Genomic DNA, 18,878 nt, shown 5'->3' with positions numbered 1-18,878 from the left:
AGTAAAGAGATTGCTTAACAAGGGACTTCCATGGTGGTGGTGGAGAGTTAACAAGGCCTTCTGAAGACTTCTGGAGTGCACTCCTGCCTCACCCAGCCTCAAATAGCATCTGCTCTGAGTATAAAAGAATTGCCTCTAGCTTCTATCTCCCATGCCAATTCCAAATGATGGGCAGGGACTGCCAGGAGTTCCAGGCTGAAGAGGAGTGTTCAGTGGATTATTCTGGAAGCCATGAGCAAAGGTGCCATGAGTATTGGCCAGGGTACAAGGACAGGAAATGGAAGTGTGACTTGAGTGTCAATTCTATGGCTTTGCTGTAGATGGCTAGTATGTGACCTGAGGGTGCACATTTTCTTACATACCTGCTTTCCTGTCCTAAATACTTTTTCTGAACATCTTTTTTATCTCAGGTAATTAGGACCCCCTTCAGAATGCAAATCCTTTTTATTTTCCTTTTGAGGGGTAGGTTCAAGGGGAGAGGTTGCACACTGTGTAAATCATGCTCATTAAGACCTGAACTCCACTGCCTTTATCAGGTTCTTTAACAGACCAGGCAAAGGTTTTGAAATGGGAGCTGTTCCAGCTGATGGAAGCCTCCCCACATAAGTGTTTTATTGGGCAAACTCTGAGGTTAGCAATTTCTTCAACTTGCCTGCTCTCCACAGAGCATGAGCCACCCTGTTCACTCTAAGTCCCAGTGCTCTCACCACAAAACAAGCACCACTTACTAGCCTATCTGTGCAGGTATCACACAGCGTACCTTTGTGATCTCATAGGTCTAGGACATGGCATGGATATTTTCTGCTGAGAGCTGAGACAGAGGGAGGCAAGAGTCTCAGATCCAGAGAGAATGGGGCATCTTCTTATTGAGGTAACCAGGCAAGAGAGTGAAATTAAAGAGGGGAGGCTGCCAAGTGAGAGGGGTTACTGAGATATGATAAAAATAAACTTGACATTTTTGCTTCTAATTGAATAGCACATTGAGCTTCTTGAGTTCCCACAACTGCCACTTTGCAGACTGACTGAGCCTTCAGTATTACCAGAAAGAGGAGGACATCACCCTTTCTCCACTCCTACTCCCATGCCCTGCACAAAGGCAGGCAGAGTTGGCAGCAGATGCTTTTTCCCTCATTCTGACACAGGGCAAAATGGTGGGTTTCTTTCCTAATTCCAAGGGCAGGGGATGTGTGACCTGGTGAATAGCTTTCTATTCTTTAGAATTGCTCTCTCCTTTGCTTGCTTTCTCTGTCCTCACCTGTTCATGACAAATTATTTCTCTATAGAGCTCCTGTCCCTATGCCACCCTGTTCCATGTGGAGAGATTCTCATTGCTTTTGATCTTTTTTGGATTAACTAATCCCTTTGTATGTTCAGATTTGTTGTTTATATACAATCTTTTAAAACTCATGAAATGGCAAAGGTAGAGCAATGAGTTCTCTGATTTTTATCTCCTGCATGTTAGAGATGAATTCTAAGTGTATCCTTAGAAGTGAGTTGCTTCCTCCTAGATTTCATTTTCATGAGGCTAAGAAAGCAATTGAACAGGGAGTGAGGATTTTAGGAGCTACAGTTGTGGCCATGTATTAGATATATGGAACTCCCCGGCTGTATTCAGACTGAGTACATCAACCAGACAGAAATATCTTTTTCTATTCCTAAGTCTTTTCTTCACTTTAAAATCTAAAATTACAATGAGGGACAAGATTGCTATTATTGTATTATTAATTTATGTTTATTTATTTATATCCTTCTTTGTTCCAGAAAAGATTTAAGGCAGCATAATATATGAATGTCTGATCTATTTGTAGGAGCACTTTCATTGGATTTTTAAAAAAATAAAATCCACTTATTAATGATTGATATGTTAATGATTTGATTAATCCATTGGGTTTGATTCATTTACATCATCATTTACATTTCATCAAGACATGTTTTCAAGGAGACACTTGATGTCCTTCTCAAAATGCTCCATTTTTCACCATGGAGAACTTTTATTTTCCATAAGCAAACAAAATGTAAACCTTGAAAGTCTGATTGATGGGAAGCTAAAATCTAAGCCTGGAGAGGTTAGGTAATCTCACCAAGGTTTCCCAAACCCAGGAGAAGCCCACTTTTTCTATAAGGTATAATTCTCTGTAAGACACATGAATCTACAAAATGTCTATAATAAATCAAGGTCACCTACCCCAACAGGCTGATGAAAGGCCCGGAAAGACTCAGGCCCAGGCACTGGGTTACTCTGCACCAGGTTAATATCTTTCTACTGAACCTTGAAGTCAAGATTTGACCTGCTAGGCATTCTTGGTAGGGATAAGTGGAGTTAAGTTCGTGTGATGTAGAGTGGTTAGGCCAGAACAGTATTTACCACAGTACGTGATTTGAGATGCTTTGAGTAGGATACAGAGAGAGCATCCAAAAACATTGACTGCATAGTAAAAAAATTGTCTTTTTCTTTTGATTCTCTTTCAGTGCTGCCTGTCACATTAAGGAGCAACTGTCTGCTTGGTGTTAGTAGACATTTAACAGCCCTCTCACTCTTGCAAAGTTCAATTGTCAACAAAGCGCTGGCATCAGGATAAGAACCTTCAGCAAGCAACAGTGACTAGCTGTGATCTAATGATAACCTTTCATTTCATTTCATATTTGGATTTATATTTACCTTCTCTTTCTATTAAGTGGTGCTAGTTGTCCATTGGAAGGAGTCATATGAAATTATCTTCTAAAATAAATATATTCAAATATTTTTAAATCAGTTTAAAGAAAAAATTAAATAAACATTTACATAGGCGATATGTGAATGCTGAAATTTCAGGTAACAAGAAGAAAGAGGAAAGAGGGCTTCAGTGAAAGACCAGCAGCTGATGTCCCAGACAGAAGCTGGCATTAACCCCAGAAGAGCTGAGTCTGAAACCAGTACTACACTGACAAGCTGTGGAAGGTGGTGAATGTCTTGAACATCTCTGGTTATTGGCTTCCCCATCTATAAGCTGGATATGATTAAAATATTGACTTCTTCACAGATTTGTGCTTAAGAATCAAATGAGCTATTTTAAGGGAAAGCCTTTTACCAAGTATAAAGTATGACACCCATGGAAAAGATTATAACTAAGTGAGGGATAGAGGAGGGATAAGACAGTGGAAGCTAAAGAAGTCATTTAGGTGAAGGAAATTGGTAAAATCAGTGAGAAAGATAATCCTGTGGCTGGGTGCGGTGGCTCATGTCTGTAATCCTAACACTTTGGGAGGCCAAAGCAGACAGCTAACTTGAGGCCAGGAGTTCGACACCAGCCTGGCCAACATGGTGAAACCCCATCTCTACTAAAAATACAAAAAAATTAGCCAGGCATGGTGGCGCATGCCTGTAATTCCAGCTACTCAGGAGGTTGAGGCAGGAGAATCGCTTGAACATGGGAGTGGAGGTTGCAGTGAGCCGAGATCATGCCACTGCACTCCAGCCTGGGCAACAGAGCAAAACTCTGTCTCAAAAAATAAAATAAAATAAAATAAAATAAAATAAAATAAAATAAAATAAAATAAAATAAAATAAAATAAAATTCTGCAGTCACTGAAGCTAGATAGGTCTGGTTCTTGGAAAGGTAGGAAGCAACCCAGGTTGTGATTTGTTTTGTACGAGGGTAGGGGTCAGACACACACACACACACACACACACACACTCCAAAATTCTGCTTTGATTGAAAGCTCCACTAGAAGAGAGGTGAAAGCTCCATAAACCCTGAGTGTGGGGAAAACTATCCTGAGGGTAAAGCTTCCACCAAATGGACTCTGGGGGTCCCTTTCCCACTTGCTTGTATCTGTCTCCTTGTGGTTGGATCCTGATAGCTCCTGATACTTGCATGTGCAGCTGACTAGCCAGGGTTCATTATTCACCCTAGCTGTTGAACAGGGTGCTTGAGATGTCCTATATGGAAGGGTGGGCAGAGGAAATCCCATGAGGCCATAGCACTGTCAGCCACCGCTGGCACTTAACACCCAGCACCCCGTACAATGACTGACAGAGTGGATGCCATTTGGGTAAACATTTGTTAAGTGAGTGAAACGAAGAAAGGTAGAGATGAAGGGAGAGAGCATAGGGAAAGGGAAAGGGGGAAAACAAGCTTGATGCTCTGGGCCACAGCCCCAGAGAGAGCTGGCTGGTGAGGCCAACCTCCAGAACTGTATCCTGTGCCTCCTCCTCTCCCTAGAAGTGCAAGTTCTAGGGAACACCCGAGGCAGCAGCACGGTGTTCCTAAGCATGGGCCTCCTGATCATGGGACTTAAATTTCCCCTTGACAGCTCCTGAGCTGTGTAACACGGGGCACGTTACTAACTTCTCCAAATGTCAGTTTTCCCTTCTGTACCATGGGAATGATCACACCAGCTTTGCTGAGTTACCGCTAGAATTAAATAAGATAGTATGTATGCACCTGATGAATGGCCCAGAAGCAGTTTCAATTATTACTGTTGTCATTATATATGCTTTACAAAAATTCAAAGAAATTATTTTGATTCTGTTAAAATGTGACATAATATGGATTTTCATTCCATAAACAGATTCTTATACTTTGCTTCCTAATTAGACTGTATCTTGTCATGCCCGTAATTCCTGTGTAATTAAATTGAAATTAAATGTCAATTTACTTTGAATTACAGAGTAATTCTATGTATACATGCCGCACGATCTGCATTTTGTTAGAAGATGACAACCAAAAATATCCTGACAGTCCCTCTGTAATTACATAGTGATCTGATTAAGATCAGCTTGACAAACTACCTGCCAAGACTTGAGGAAGAAAAAACCATGAGCTGGTGGAGGGGTCTGCAGAGGTTAGGCACAGGACAGGAGGGGAGAGCCTGAACTCACCAAGGACCTTGCCCCTCCCCAGGAACCAGTGACATCCCACCACAGTCTCTTTTGCAGGCAGATGAGGAAGAGGGATCCTTTAAAAGAAAAAATATTACTTAATTACAGAATATGTTAACCGATGTTGATTCACCTTCACTTTGTAACCCAGCTGTTTTTATTAGGTTGGTATCTGAGGCCTTAAATCCTCATGCCTCAAAGACAATGATACATGCAGAGGGAATATTTCAAACCTCATGCAGAAATTTTATTTTTTTTATAATACTCAAAATGGCTTCCATCCTCTGATTTTTAAAAATAAAAATCGAAACATATTTGATATCTTATTCCTTTTCACCAATGAGCAGGTTAATATTTATATTATTTCTGATTGTAAGTGGCAGTGGGAAAAGATGATGTAAGTGGAACGGGGGAGAGGAGAACCAGGGCTTCAAAGAACCAGGTCAGGAGGCTAAGCAGTGACCCAGAGGTCCCCAGGCTTCATTCTGTTAAGACGCTCACAGCAAATGCGGCAGCAAGAAGGGGAAGCGCCTCCGCCCATGCTTTCTCCTTCGTTTTCCTCCTCCAAATCCACTGCAGCGCCCACTGAAGGTCACTGCTCCTCAGCCTCCTTTGTGTGGCTTCGCCTCTTGGTGCCCTCCTTGCCCAGGAGTGGCTTATTTCTGATTGCTAAACAAGCTGTACTCTACCACTCCTTTGGGACAAAGAATCTGGTTATTTTTCATTAACTCAAGTGAAAGGTTCCCTTTTCTGCCTCTCCCCAGGCCCCAGACATTCACCTGGCTGGGCCTGCAGGGCCCCCACTGCCAGCTTCCGAGGAGTGAAAGGTCCTCCAAGCTCACAGCCCAGCAGTGCATGACAGAAAGGAAGCCAGAGGACTGAAAGTCACGTCCTACCTCCTAGGCGGCACTGCAAAGCACACAAAATCCAGAGTCCTGAGTTTCAGAACAGGCTCTGCTTCTTACTAGCTATGATTACTCCAAGCAAGTCATTTAACTTCTGTGAGCCTCAGTTCTCCTAAATGTAAGTGGAGATTAGTATAAGTTGTCCTCCTGACCTCTATACAGGGTCATTGAGATAAGAAATCAGCTAACGTAGATGAAAATGTTTGGAAAGAACAAAAAAAAAATACAGATGTATTGCTATAATCATCATCAGAGATACGTTGGTCAGGGTTCTACCTCTTACAGATAATTGAAAACCCAGGCTAGCCTAACGAGATGGAGGAAAAAAGAGTTTGGGGTTTGGGAGACTCTTATAGCCAAAATGTCCAGGGTTGATGCAGCTTTAGGCTTGGCAGGTTCAGGGATCTCACAGTGTCCTTGGACTCAGTTTCTCTGCATCTCTGGGTTCTGCTGTGGGCTGAGTGTGTGTACTCTTCACTCTCGGGCTCTGTGTGGTACTGCGTGATTGCTTCAGGCTCCTGTCCTCTCTAATTCAAGTCCAGTGGGAAAGCCCATGTCCCAGAACCTCTCACTCCAATCCCAGGATTTGTTCTGCTTTGATCCATTGGGTCACATGTGTACCCAGAAACCAATCACTGTGGCCGAGGAGATTTGGAGTTCTAACTGGTGCTGATTACAGCTTCCAGTCCTGGATCCAGAGGCACTGCTATCCACATCATGAGAGCTGCATGGACTGAGCAATAAAGGAGGGGCTTCCCAGGGGGCTGAGAAGAAGAGAGAACAGAGGCCGGGCAGGGTGGTCACAAACATCCACTTCAGAAGTCAAGGAATTTATAGCTAGACCCAACTTGGAACAAGAAGCAAGCAGAGGAGGCACAACTAGAGAGACTCCTGATTGAAAATAGCAGGTAACGCAAGGAAATGGTCAAGAGCAAATATGTGTTTACTTCATGCAGCTTTGGAACTCCAGAGTTGGACAGCTCCCATACAGAAAAGGGAGCAAAAGCAGCTACTGACTGAAAGAAATTTTACCAAAATGATAAAATGACTTCTGATCTGCAGCTAAGGGTTACCTGAATTTTGCTTTCACATCCAGAGGCAGGATCATCTCTGAGTATTTTTCCCCAATAAAGTGCTCCTTCAGCAAGCATCATCACACTTGCATTTCAGGACCTTCTCTGCCATCTAACCCTGAATAACATGCCTCACTCTCCACCATCATACGCCCTCTCTTCTCTTTAAATCACAAAGCTAATGCACATCCCTAGACTGGCTGCTGTGGAGGTGGCATTTAGCCAGCTGTGTGCTCACTCCCTGGCCAAGGACATCAGCGATGTGAAACGGACTCTGATACATCTGCATGAGAATTTTCAAGGTCATCGTGCTTGTTGTATGTGTCTCTTGTGTTCTGAATATTTCAGGATTTTGCATCATGGGCAACATGGAAAAGTCAAATTTCTCTTTTTTGGTCTGCCAAGTTTCATGGAAGGGGATAAAAAGTCCAACATTTTCAATGAAAAGGAAATTGTTATAAGCTGAATATCTTTGGAAAATAACCTATTATTGTTCAAAATATAAAGTCATCTATCCTCTGTGGTTGTCTTTTCTGTCTAGCTGGTCATTTTGGAATTAAAGAGGACCCAAATGTATCTCTAGGACTTTGGCTCTGCACATCATGAGCTTGGCTCTCCCTTTAATGCCAATTTTAACTCGGCATGGTTCTCCTCATCCAGAAGGTCAATTCAGCTGTTCACAAAACAATAAAACTACATGTTTGTCCTTGTCTTTATGTTTTCCTTTTTGCTTGATTAATGATTATCTGGACATGGGAATTTAAAATGTGTAGGTTATATAAAGAGACACATTACAGTGTAAATCTTAGTTGTATCCATGACCCCCAGGCCTTCTACCCTAAATATCTGTGTGTCTTTCCACATACGTGAGTGTTCCATGCCTATACAAACACTATATGCACAAGAAATTTTTAGTATAAATGAAAACATGAAATATTTATAATGGGCATATATACACTTTTCTTCAACTTTCATAGTTGCATAATATATATTTTTTTTACAACTTGTTTTAGCTTTTTTTTAATGTACAGATTTGTCTTGGGAACATTTCATATCACCACACATGGAATTCTCTTTTACTGCTGCCACTTACGGACTGTGCTTTGCTATTATGAACTATGCTGTTAGATGAATTTCCAGCAGTAGAATTACTAGATCAATTCTTAGATGTATTTTATTGTTTTTTTAAATTATATTAATTTCTGAAGATTGAGTATATTCACATGGTCCAATAACAAAAGTTACAAGAGTATTTAGGAAAAAGTAAGCTTCCTAAATACCACCGTTTGAAAGCCATTTATTTTCCATTCCTAGAATAACTTCTGTTACCAGCTTCTTTTATATATGCCAAGAAATGCAATGTTCTGCACCTTCCATTTTCACATTTAATCACATACCTTCGCTCTATGGCTATATATCAGCACGTAAATAAGCTTTCCTTCTTTTGTACAGCTGAATAGCATTCTACAGAGGGATGTGTCATACGTTACCCAGTCCTTCTTTGATGGATATTTAGGTTATTTTCAGGTTTTTTGCTAGTTCGAACAATGCTGTAATAAACAATCTTCTATACACATTATTTGGCAAAATATATAAATATCCAAAGGAGAATACATTTCTAGATATAAAACTATTGAGTCGGGGATAGCTTCATTTTAAAATAGGTAACTATTGCCAAATTGCCCTCCACAGAGGTTGCACCAATTTACATTTGTAAGACAAATTTACAAGAGTGACTGTTTCCCCATATTCTTACCTAAGAAATCACACATAAGGTATTAAGAAACTTTTTGATTTTTGCTGAACTGAGAGATTAAATGTTAAACATCTGAGTATCTCTTTGTATAAATAAGCGTATTTTAAATGTTTAAAAAATGTTTATACTTTCTTTTCTGTGATCTGACTATTCACACTGTCTACTTTTTCTAATGGTTTTTTATTCTCGTTCCTATTGATTTGCAGGAAATTTTAATATATTAAGAAAAGTAGCTCTTTGAGTGGATTATAAATTACTATTTTCCATTTGTGTCTTGACTTTATTATTTGTTTTATCATGTAGAAATGTTGATTTTTATTTAGTATAATATCTGTTTCTGCTGTTAAGCGTTTTATGTCATACTTAGAAATGCCTTCCTCACTTGGAGATTGTTGTTTTAATTTTTTATGTCTTTTTCTGGTATTGTTTTAAATTTCTATAGATTTTGCATTTTAATTTTTATAGATCTTGATAACTTGTCCAGCAAAGAGATTATACAAACCTATACTTCCAGGGACAGTGTATATTTACTCTTCGAGGTGTCTGTTGCTTATCTTTTATGAATTTCTCATTCTTCCTGTATCTTGCCATCCTTGCTAGCAAAGGAATGACTTCTATTTAATGTATCTTAAGTCATGTTACCAAGCACAGGGAGCACAAGGCTGTGTGCGCATGAAGGACAGTCAACAGAGGTGTGGTTTTTTTGTTTGGTTTTGTTGTTGTTGTTGTTGTTGTTTTACTTAGAATAATTCCTGACTAAGGACGAATGGCCATGTCACATCTCTACATACCACAGAAGGTGGGTCAATGAGCATCTGAGACCACACTCTATGAAGCACAAATTAGAAATCGTGGTCTAATTATTTTTTATTTGTTCAGTTATTTGTATATAAATATTTGCAAGTGTAATAGTAAAAATATTTTAATTGAATATCACAAATCTCCTTTATTGAGGCAATATGAATGCATGAAATTGGGGCTATTCCAAAAAACCTAAAATGCTGTAAATTAAAAAGCCCAAGAAACGGAATTAATTCCTGAAGATTAAATTGCTGGGAAAAGTAGAGAAAGCAAAGAAAGAGACTACTACCTGATTGGAAGTATGTTTAACACCTAAATAGAATGTCTACTTTTCCATAGCAGGAGACTTGGCATATAACGTATGGAATATTATTAAGCATGGACCTGCTGACCCAAAGAGGCTCCCAGAAAACAAATCTATCTCCTGTGGCCTGCTCTCCATGGGCTTATATGTAAGTTTAATTCACTCTGGCCTTAAAAAAAAAGATAATTAAAGTATAATTAAATATAGCATTAAACATATTCAAAAGCCTTCTAATAAATTCAATCCTCTTTCCCATTACATTGGCAAACAAGTAGACAAAAATTATATAAATTAGTAAAAGGTTAGGTAAAAATCATATTTAAACCTTTCTAAAACTACTAAGTTTTCTCCCAAAAATAGTTCCTACTTTAGTCTTCCCTTCCTAAGACTCAATGGAGAAATATTCATGATGGAAGGAAGTTTCATGGTTAAAGGACTAAGTGCCTTTTGACATATTGTGGACATTTGTTGTCTTTTGTCGCTCAGCATGTTTCCTCTTGTGATATCAGTGCCTCAACATTCCTTAAGGGAATCACCTGTCTTGACAATTTCTTGTGTTTGTAGGATATGGTTGTCCCCATCCCTAGAGGGATTGGCATATTACTTAGGGCTTATAAATCACCATATTCCATTTCTTAACTGTGTTGGTAGGTTAGAAACAAGTATGTGATCCAAATTACATTAAATGAGAGCCACTTCTGGTTCTATTACTGGACTTATTGGAAAAAGAGGTGCTCCTTCTGCTGGGATAGCTAAGCTGAGATAAATGGAGTTAAGGACCTGCTTGAGAACGAAGCCAACTGAAAGAAAAGTAAGCTTGAGTGACATATAGAAGCTATTCAGTCCTAAAGACATGATGTGAACTCCTACATGTAGCTATGCCAGAAGACATGTGTTATGTAGCTTTGAAATGATTCCAAACACATAATTTGCTACTGAGTGACATATGTTTTGCTGTGATAAGAGTTTGGAATAGAATCCCTCCTCCCCACTGGAATGTTAAGCCCTGCTTATCAGACCACATAAGTGAGTTATTTGCCTCAACTACTAGACTCCAAAATACATATAAACCCATAATTTTGACAGACAGATTGAAAGCCAGGGCTGTGGCAGAGCTACTCTCTCAGCCTTTGAGATACTCTCCAAAGCCCACCAACACTAGCACTACACTAGCATCAAGGGACCTTGCTTGTCATCTCGGATCTCTGCTGTGTTGGTCAAACTGTCTCGTCCCTGAACTTCTCATGCAAAGCTATGCCTTAAACTTTGATTGACTTTACATCCACAGAGGATTGTTTCCTTCCTAGTTTGGCAGCTAGACTTTAATAACTGGATTCCAAATGAAATAGGAACCCACTCACTATGTGATTAATGCAACCTCGCTATTGAGTGTTACCCAGTAAGATTTGTTTTTGTTATTCTCTCCCTCCATCAGCATTTTGAAAAAACAAAAGAATCTGTTTGTATGGAAATAAAACATGTGATTTGTGAAATTACACTTTGATCAATTCCTTATTTTAACCATACAAAACAACAGAACAATGGATTAATCCCTAGATTGTTAAAAGAACCAAAAAAAAAAAAAATCACACATACACACTCACACACACACCCTTTTTCTGCTAGTTTGAATTGAGTTTCAGTCAGTTACAAATGACATAGTTCTGACTAACACAATGGACGTTTGGGTGAGGGAAATTTTGTTCATGAGTGAATATAGGAAAGGCTTTATAATAATGTTCCCACATCAATCAGCAAGACAACACACTAAGCCTGAGACTATCTGTGATGTTTTTATGGAACCCAATTTAGCAATAAGAGTAAACTGCCATAAATTTTCACTTAAAATTTCCCACTAAAAAGTTTTTCTGGCTTTACTTCTCTGGAAATTTCAATAAGGTGTTTGTCCATTCATTTTACTTTAATACAGATCAATATGCATACTAAGGCATTCTCTGGTTCTCTCATTGAAATTCACAGTTAAGGAAGAGGTACAAGAGCATACGTAAATATCCGCATATGACAGAATTCCACGTTAAGTGGCCTCATCTTCACATAGGCTGCAATGAAGGATCTTATGCTCTCCTGTAGCTCAGATAATTTAAAAGACAATTTAAAAAAATATTTTGTGACAATTGGAATAGATTCCTGGGAAAGTTCTCTGAGAAACTTCTCTGCGAAATGGTAAATAAAGGATGGGAATCCTTACTCGTTAAAACTGGCTCTGTGTTAAGGGAAGAAAATGTTCTAAACTGATGGTCCTCAAACATAATTTATGTATCAGAATCACCTGGAGAGATGATATATACACATATAGTTTTCTAGGTTCTATCTTATACCTTCTGATTTAAAATCTGCCTTCTAGTCCCAGGATTTAAAACAATGCTAAAGGTCAAGTGTTTAATTTTTTTCAAAAACTATAACTGTGCTCTTTATTTGTGTCATTATCTCACTAAATCTGCACAGTAACCCTATGGATGAGGTACTACTGGGATATGGAGTAGTTCTAATTTTTATGTTTGTGTTTATAAATTAGGAATATATGGTTTAAAAATTTGAGCACCCTTCTCAAAGTAATATGACAAGGAAAATCTATGACTCTAAACTCAAGACCCTTAACCTTTAACCTGTTCCCAAATACAGATATGATCAGCCAGTGTCATGTTTAATGCACAAAGTCAATAATTGAACTTTGCTAATAACATCATTAGAGAATCAAATAGAATAACACTGCTCACAAGGGTAAAATATGCAATGGAAACAGTATTCCTAAAAATAAAAGCTTTGTTACAGAGAGCTGTAAGAAATATTTATTCAACCCTGAAAAGCAAATTCTAAGAGAAGGAAGGAAGGAAGGAAGGAAGGAAGGAAGGAAGGAAGGAAGGAAGGAAGGAGGGAAGTTAGGGAAGGAGGGAGGAAGGGAGGGAAGTGAGGGCTGGTGCTCATTTATTTAAAAGGTTTACATACAAGAGAACCTATATTCTCAATTACAAGAGATCTGTATCTCACCTCTTTCTTTAATAGCTAATTTAAGTCCCAATAGATACATGGAAATCATCATTGACTTTCCTCACTAAAAACAGAAAATAGCTATTCCAAAGAGCCAACACAATATTTCTTTAGGGTAGTAATTAAGTGACCCTTAATGCTCTCTATTTTTCCCCAATGTTTTAATTCCTGCCACGTCCTAAATGCTGATGTTTGGGCTCAGAGAGGGGCATCCTACAGCTGTCTAATACCTCATCAGTAGCCACAACAATGGAGAGAGGCAGTAGATTTTTCAGTTTGTGAATTACAGAAGACCTTTGTTTTTCCTTTCCCTCCCACCAACTCCAACTAATTACACTATAAATATACCCTGATTAATTTAATACCCATTTACCCCTTCATCAGAGGATAGTCAGAACCAAGAAAAACAAATATCCTTTTTGGAAGTAGGTAGGATACAAAGAGATTAACAAACCATCCAGAAATAGTAGGAATCAGTATAATATGAGGAAAAGATTATGTTGAGAAAACAAAATTTTGAGTCCTTGTAAATGGCAATTTTTTGTTGTTGTTGTTGTTGTCCCAGATTTATTGAAAATAATACAGCATTGCAGAAAAAATTCAAACAGGTCCCCGAGGCATTTTAAAATTCATCCCAACTGTAGGCTGAGTGACCTGCGGGTTGGACAGACTGTCGAAGTCCAAAAGCTTCAGCATTTCCTTAGTGTCAGGATCTACTTCAATTATCTCCTGATCCAAGGCTGAGACCTCAGAAACATAATTGTCTCTCCTTTCTCTCTCCTCCTCCTGCAGATTGATGGAGATACCTTTTCCTGGGCCTCTCTGAATCCGCTTCATCAGATGTGTGACACAGCCTGCTATCTTGCTGCAGAGAGCTTCTTGCTGGGGATAATGGCGATCTCCTCACACACGCGCTTGCTTGTTCGTGTGGAAGTCGTTGCCCAGGCACGTGTAGTACTTTTCTATGATGCCCCAGACCACCTTCTTCACGGTTTTGGTGCGAATGAGGCCCATGTTGGCGGGTCCTTGGTAAAAGGGGCGTAAATGGCAATTTTAAGAATTTCCCTCACAATGGGAACAAGAATGGCTATTCCATCCCAAGTTCCCTTCCAGTTCAGAGTCACTTTACCTTCCCTAGGACACGTTTATTGGGAAGTTATATTTTTATTTGTTAATAAAATCAGAAAAACCTCATGATAGGTTATTTGCATCACAATTCTATGCCAGTGTCATGCGTTTTATGTAAGTGGCTCTTCAGTCTTTCATCTCTGGCCATCAGAGCCTCTAATGGCATTGATAGATGGCCTCAGTGTTTTTAATGGCATGCATCTGATACATCACTGGTTGCCAACATCCATATGCTTTTGCAGAATGTCCTGCTGATGGGTACGGAAAAGCTAATGGAAAAATCACCTCTGAAAATAAAACATCAATCCTTGACTTTCTGACTTAGTAAAGTTTTTTTTTTTTTTTTTTTTCACATTAGGAATGGTAATACAAACCTGTGGTGATGTCCCTCAAAGAGATATACATACTTACAATTCTCCTTCAACAATTTCTGATAGTGGCAACTTAAATTAGGATAACTTTACAGATACTTAGCATGTTGATGCTTTTGGCTGGTCTTTTGTGTTTTTTATATTTATATTCTTCCTAATTTATGGCAAAGGAAGCCTTTTGCTTCTCTGAATAGTGGGAGAGTACTGTGACTTCATTCACTCATTCCTTTTTTCAACTTATTCATTGATCCCCTGTTACGTGTTAGTCAGTGACCGTACATAGAAAGCATATGAATAAAACTCATCTCAGGCTTCAATCCTCACAGCCTAGTGAAAGGTAAGAAATCGCATGCAAACAGTTATAAAGCAATATCATACTAAATAACCAAATCCTGTGATAGAAGCTTGGAAAAAGTGCAATGTGACCAACTGCTTAGGAAACAAAGGAAAGTCTTCCTTACGAGGTAAAACTCAACTAGAAAGATGAGGAAAGAAGACATTCCAAGGGGAGGGAATAACATGTACAAAAAAACAAGACGTATTAAAGAACATAGTATTCTTAGAGTTCAGAAAGTACTTCAGCAGAGCTAAACTCCAAATCATGTAGGAGACGTAAGGAGTAAATACTATAAATATATCCAGTTGAAGATTCTAATGTGCCTTCCATAGTATGCCAAGGAGTTTGAATGTTACCTTTCAGGCAATGGAGAGCTTTTTATTAAAGGATTATAAACAAAACAAATACATGATATGATATGTTGTCAATGTTACCTCATTTCACCAAGGTGGAAACGAAAAAAAACCATTAGTTACTCTGTGGCATGAGAAACTTTGAGGTACAAAGAAGCATTTTCTGAAAATAAGATTTGCTAAATATTGGAAAGTGTTCCTGAGAGAGGTTGAAAAATCACCTCAGGAGGTCTTTAAAAATAGAACAAATTAATTTGTCTTAGATGCTTTAGAAGTGATTACCCATTACAACAAGCGGATTGACTCCAAGCCTTGTCCAGATTTACAGTTCCATTGTTCCTAGAACACTGTAGCGGATAGAGTTCTGCATTGGTTAGCAATTTGTACTTGATCCTGTGGTTGCAGATCGATTACCAAATTACAGAAGCAGAATATTTACTTTAGAATTGTGCATGGAATGGACTCTGTATGCATGGGAAGCTACCTGGTGAAGACAGAGCAACTTGGCTTATAAGACAGGTACATTTTCCCTTTATTTTGTTATAGGCTTGTGAATGACCTTGACGCAACTCCATTTTTTAAAGGCTATCTGAAGACTAGAGAAGGTGCTATCAAGGATGAGAAAACACAATAATGAGCTATAGTAGAAATAAAGGAACTCATCCTAGATTAACTCAGTATGCAGGGGCACCTTGCATCAATGCTCAGGAAATTAGTTAAAACTAGCTATTACTGAAGGTGCCCTCTGAGGTCATTAATAATCTCCAGAAATGTCATAGCTTTTGAGTTTAGAAAATACATCCATGTATATTACCTTAACTGCTCTTCCCCAAATCACTGAACAAAGCTTTTACAAATGAGGACACGGAGGCTGAGAGAACTGCAATAACCTGCCCCAGTCTCTATAGCTGCTAAGTGGCATAACCTAGATTAAGCCTCTCTCAGAAACACTTTATCTGAATCTTAGTCCATGCAATATTTCCATAGCAAGGAAACAATGGTTGGGAGGGGTAGGGAAAAGAGAGAAAAGAAAGCAACAATCAAATCAAAATGCTAAATAAAATGATACCCAGAAACCAGAACTTGGTACATTGTCAGGGTCAAGAATAACACCAAAGCATATTATCAGTTCGCAAATACCTATTTTTGGTAAATAACAGCCTGAAAACTAAAAAACATTTCCTAAAACATGGATGAGGTAACACATTAAGAAGAGGCAAAAACAAACAAATGTTTTAAAAAATGCATTAACCATAATGATCAGTGCGTTGATAGAGTTCCATGTGACATATCTCATTAGCAATATAAAATAGCATGTATTATAAAATAAAATTTGTATTAAACTAGGTATAACAACTGAATTTTATTGAAACTAAAATACCATTGATCATAAGATACATTACTGTCGTAAGTCCTACTAAGAAAGAATACTGCCACCTAAACTGCAATATGCCATTGACTTGATCAATGGCAATATGATGCTAGGCAATATTCAATTGAACCCAGGATTCAATTGAATCGCTTGAACCCAGGAGACGAAGGTTGCAGTGAGACAAGATTGTTCCACAGCACTCCAGCCTGGGTGACAGAGCGAGACTCCTGTCTCAAAAAAAAAAAAAGAAATGAAAAAGAAAGTATTGTTTTTAGTATTTTAATTGTTCTTGTGTTTAAATCTTTAGTTCAATGGAATTAATTTTTATATTTGATACAAAGAGATATTTAACTTTGTAGTTTCAAAGAGAAATTCAATTGTTCTAATGTCATCCCTATGCCTAGCATCAGGGATGCTAGGAGGAGGGAAAATAGTTGCATTTTAGAATATATGAAATGTAGTGGTTACATATATTACACTGGGGTTTAAATATTAACTGGAGGCGCTAAGGGTCATATCAACCTCGTCTCCCAGTGATCTCTTTGGAGCTGGATTTTATATGAATAGAAGATCTACCACATAGTAATGAAGATGCCACAGTCCAGGGGCTTGATTCCATGTTAGAAAAAGCATTTTTAGAGGTAGAAGGCAGAGGGCTTTGTTCTGAGAAATCATATACAAGGAGGTAATAGTAGAGAAAAATAGTATAAAATATTATAGGAACCATGGAGTATGGGGCTGGGTTCATCTAAAAAGACATGGGCTAGTGACGGACCCATAGAAGCCAACTACTGGAAGGGGAGGGAGTTAGTAAGTTAATTCTGGGGTGTGTAGAATCTAAGGCCTAGAGGAAGCAGGTGACCAACACATCCACGGAACTTTGTACTAATCTAGCTCATCAAACACATCTAGCTCATTTATTATATGCTTCAATATGATAAATCCTAGAGGTAAAATTTTTCTATCAAAAGGTAAAAGCATTTTAAAATATGATGATTACTGTTAAATTTCTTTTCAAAATGTTGTAATAGTTTATAAGCATTAAAATGCATAAAAATCCTTATTTTCCCATAACCCCACCAACTCTGTGTATTATCAGTTATTAAATGGTTGCAAACATACCACATTAAATATGAACATCATATCTCATTTTAATTCAAATTTTAACATTATTAACAAGGTTTAGAATATTCTTATTTGTTCATTGATAATCAATTATCTGAATTTTTTCTCCCAAATCACCCGCTTATATGTTTTGTGCAGATTCCCATTGGGTTATTGTCTTTAATTCATTGATTTTTAAAAACTGTTTACATATCACTGAAATTGTAATAGATAGATAGATAGCTAGCTAGATAGATAGATAGATAGATAATAGATAGATAGATAATCACAGGGTTCTTTCCTTGATTTGTTATTTATTCTTTAAGTTATTTACAGTGTTTTTCACCATACTGAAGTTTCGGAATTTTATATTATAAAATACGTTAATCGTTTTCTTTATGATTTCTGATCGCTATGTCATATCTAAAAGACCTTCGTTACCTAAGTATAATAAAGTATTGCTTTTAAGGCTGGGCACAGTGGCTCATGCCTGTAATCCCAGCACTTTGGGAGGCAGAGGCAGGTGGATCACATGAGGTCAGGTGTTCGAGACCAGCCTGGCCAACACAGTGAAACCCCATCTCTACTAAAACACAAAAAATTAGCCGGGCATGGTGGTGCATGCCTGTAGTCCCAGCTATTTGGGAGGTTGAGGCAGGAGAATCGCTTGAACCCAGGAGACGAAGGTTGCAGTGAGACAAGATTGTTCCACAGCACTCCAGCCTGGGTGACAGAGCGAGACTCTTGTCTCAAAAAAAAAAAAAAGAAATGAAAAAGAAAGTATTGTTTTTAGTATTTTAATTGTTCTTGTGTTTAAATCTTTAGTTCAATGGAATTAACTTTTATATTTGATACAAAGAGATATTTAACTTTGTAGTTTCAAAGAGAAATTCAATTGTCCTAATGTCATTCATTATAAAATACATTCCTGCTCCACAGATGTCCAGTGCAGTCTTTCTTTTCATATCTTAATGGACCCTCTTTACTGTTTTTTTATTTATTTGTTCATTATGTATGAATGCCATAATGTTTTAATTATATTATAGAATTTCTTAATATTTAGTAAGTTAAGTCTGTACACAATAAAATCCCTTTCAAAACAACTTTGAATAATAACCTTATACATATGATCTTTCAGATAATTTTTAAAAATCCTGGCAAGTTTCCTTCTACTGACTTCTCACCGAAACAATGTCAGGGTTATGATGGGAGTTTCAGAAGACTAATATATGAATTTGAGAAAGATAATATCCTGACTACTACATTTATTCATGAAATATGAAATATACTACATTTATTCAGCCTTATATCTTTTCAGGCAACCGTGACTGCTGAACCTCATGAAAAATTATACATTTGTCATTAAATTTATTGTGAGACTTTTCATAGTTGTTGATATCATTGAGATTTTTTTAAACTAATGTTAACTATCAACTGCTGACATAAATAAACTACTTCTATGTATTCATTTTGCTTCCAAATACTTTTGTGAGTTCTAGTATTA

At 37.9% G+C, this 18,878-nt stretch overlaps 1 pseudogene; it reads right to left on the bottom strand.

Annotated features, from left to right (window-relative positions):
* Positions 1–13,275: 13,275 nt before the first annotated feature.
* LOC101124088 (small ribosomal subunit protein eS17-like) lies at positions 13,276–13,723 on the bottom strand (annotated as a pseudogene).
* Positions 13,724–18,878: the final 5,155 nt, after the last annotated feature.

The sequence above is a fragment of the Gorilla gorilla genome, chromosome 4, assembly GCF_029281585.2.
Source record: "Gorilla gorilla gorilla isolate KB3781 chromosome 4, NHGRI_mGorGor1-v2.1_pri, whole genome shotgun sequence".
Classification (NCBI taxonomy): domain Eukaryota; kingdom Metazoa; phylum Chordata; class Mammalia; order Primates; family Hominidae; genus Gorilla; species Gorilla gorilla.
This window is presented reverse-complemented; position numbering and strand designations above follow the sequence as displayed.